General features: G+C 42.3%; 1 protein-coding gene across 1 annotated transcript in view; it reads right to left on the bottom strand.

Annotated features, from left to right (window-relative positions):
* The window catches only part of Nep3 (Neprilysin 3), a gene marked incomplete in the record, with an annotated part of 22,949 nt that overhangs the window by 19,149 nt on the left and 962 nt on the right, over positions 1-2,838 (bottom strand).

The raw sequence follows: 2,838 nt of genomic DNA, 5'->3' as shown, positions 1-2,838 counted from the left end.
CCCTCCCCTCCCCTCCCCTCCCTCCCCTCCCCTCCCCTCCCTCCTTCCTTCCTTCCCTCCCTCTCTCCCTCCCTCCCTCCCTCCCTCTCTCCCTCCCTCTCTCCCTCTGACCTACATGACATTACTCTCCAACACACTGAGGGGAAAATTTAATCTGCTTAACATGAGCAGTTTATATAAATAAGTCATGTAAATAAGCCCACACCCTTGCATGCACATGAATACACATACATATGTGTAATCAGATTGGCAAATACGTATATAGTGTATTTGTGTGTATGTGCGTGTGCGTGCGTGCACGTGCACGGACGTGTGTGTGAATGTGAGTGTTTGCGAGTGCGTGTATGTGTATGTGTGGGCGTGAGTGTGTCTTTGCGTATGCGGGTATGGTCGTATATGTATTTATGTGTGCGCGCGTTAATTCCTCTCGAGTCCCAAGAACTCAAATCGGTATGTTGATGGCTCCTGCGAGCCTCGAGGCTACTAAAATAAGGTCACTGAATGGCAGCGTTTTTGTTTCACCTCCTGTTCCACGGGTCAGCGAGAGCACGGACCGCATTGTTTCCATAGGAGTGCGCATATATGTACGTGCGTGTGTATGTGTGCGTGTGTGTTGGACAGACCGTGCCTCAACAAAATATCAGGAAAGTAGACAACGTGAAGAGAAACTAAAAAGCGAATACTCTGCCTAGAAGTCGCAGCAGCTGCAATGAAGTTGTGCTGGAAGTAGGTGCAGTTGTAGTAGCAGAAACAATTGCGATACGAGTAACTGTTGTAGTAATAATAGTAAAAGTATTTTAGTCGAATTAGTTTAATGCGTGGATGTAATTGTAATATTGTTAATATTTGCAGAACTTGTAATAGTAACAGTATTTGTAGTTGTCTTTGTTATGGTCGTTGAAATTATAAAAAAAAAAAAATATTTGTTTTTTGTTATAGTAGCGGCAGGTTACTTGTTTCGTTGTTACAGAAGCAGTTACAGGACTAATGTAAGTAGATATAATAGTAGTAGTAGTAGATGCAGATGTTGTTGCACTACAAATAATAACAGTAACAGTTGCAATATTGGTAGTATAGTTGTAGTTGTAGCAATAGCAATAGAAGCAGATGAAGTAGTAATAGAACCAGCTGTAGCACTGCTAGTGTTTGTATGAATGGAAGTAGCTGTAGGAACAGTAACAAAAGGACTTATAGCAGATGCAGTAGTAGCAAATGTAGTTGTAGTAGTAATAGTTGACGTTGTAGTTGTATCTAAAACATTAGTAATGAAAGCTGTAATTGTAGCTAGTAGCAACAGTAGTAGTAGTTATTAGAGTAGCAGTAGTTGTAAAAGCAAGAGTAGCAGCAGAAGCATTATCATGACTATCAGCATCTGTAGTAGAAATAATTAATGGGAAAACAGTGCATATTTACATCCTAATCAGACGCCCAAACGTTTACGGAGTGAAGGCTCGAACCAACGGATCATTGGAATGTCGAAAGGGGGAGCCGAGAGGCCAAGGGCGATCCGAGTAAGTTCTGTAGGCCTATGCATTGGGAAAGACAGTTCACTGATGGAAAACCGGTTGCGATGTCATCAAAAAAATAGAACATAACGAGCACAGGAAAAAAGGAAAAAAGTATGAGTATAAAATTTCCCTCGAGAGACTGCTTTCCAAATGCAAAAAATCCTGCTATGTTCTGAAGACAAAACAAGCCTCGAAACCTTCTGTGGGAGGAACTAAGGACAAGCGGGAACGGAGTCGCATATGGAAGCGGCTCGGCGCGCGGAGGCCCGTTTAGTGCAGCGTGCGTGCTCTCGGTTGAGTAATAAAAATGAGACGTAGATTCAAGACATTTCACGGCAATGATACAAAAAAATGAGAAGTAGCAGTGACAGAAGTAGTAGTAGTAGTAGTTACACTAGTAGGAGTTGCACAATAATGGACACTGCATATCTAATCTACTAAAAATGTCCTTCAGCCCCATTAACGCACATTAGCCAGCCCTTTGCAACTCGGGGCCAAGAAGCGGGCACTAGGTCGCAGCAGAAGCGCTGGAGGTCACGGCCGGCCGGCCTTGTAACATATGGAGAGCCAGATGAAACGGCGAGAGAGGCTGGCGACAGACAGGCGGTGCCCAAAGGAAACCCGGGGAAGGATTCGGATTTATCGGCAATCGTGGGAATCCTTGATGCATTCAGCAGACCTCCTGATTTAAGCACGGGTGCATGACTGTCTCCGGCGGTGACGTCAGTGCATAGTACATGGTATAAACATTTCTTTGTCCTCGTTATCGTTATTACGCCATCTGCAGATAGTGCAAGTATAATATTATCATTATCATTATTACTGAAAGCATTACTAGCAGTAATCGTAGTTATTTTTGTTGTTGTTATTATTGTTGTTATTACCATCATCATAATTAATACAATTATTAATATCACTATAATCACTGTCGCAGTTACCGTTATTATCAATATTATTCACAAATATCTTATTAGGACCATCATTAGCCATGCATCGCAGTCTTTCATTATCTCAGTAGCAATATAATAACACCGTCACAGTCGTGTGATGGAAGACCAGATCTACTTCGTTACATTATTTAATCCCTTAACATTGGAGGAAATGCTTGCCTGGCTGAGGGTGCAAGTGCACGCAGGCGTACCCACACACAGATCGCCGACACTTTCCCTAAAAGACCAATTAAACTAGTAACGATAATAAATGTGCTTTTACGCCGAATCGGAGTCACTGCATTAAATTCCAACTTTTATGACCAACAAAATTGTGTTCGCTATCGAATGATCAAGAATGCTGGAATGATATGTAAGAACCAACTGTGATAAGAAAGCTA

Source organism: Penaeus vannamei, chromosome 21 (genome assembly GCF_042767895.1).
Source record: "Penaeus vannamei isolate JL-2024 chromosome 21, ASM4276789v1, whole genome shotgun sequence".
Lineage (NCBI taxonomy): Eukaryota > Metazoa > Arthropoda > Malacostraca > Decapoda > Penaeidae > Penaeus > Penaeus vannamei.
This window is presented reverse-complemented; position numbering and strand designations above follow the sequence as displayed.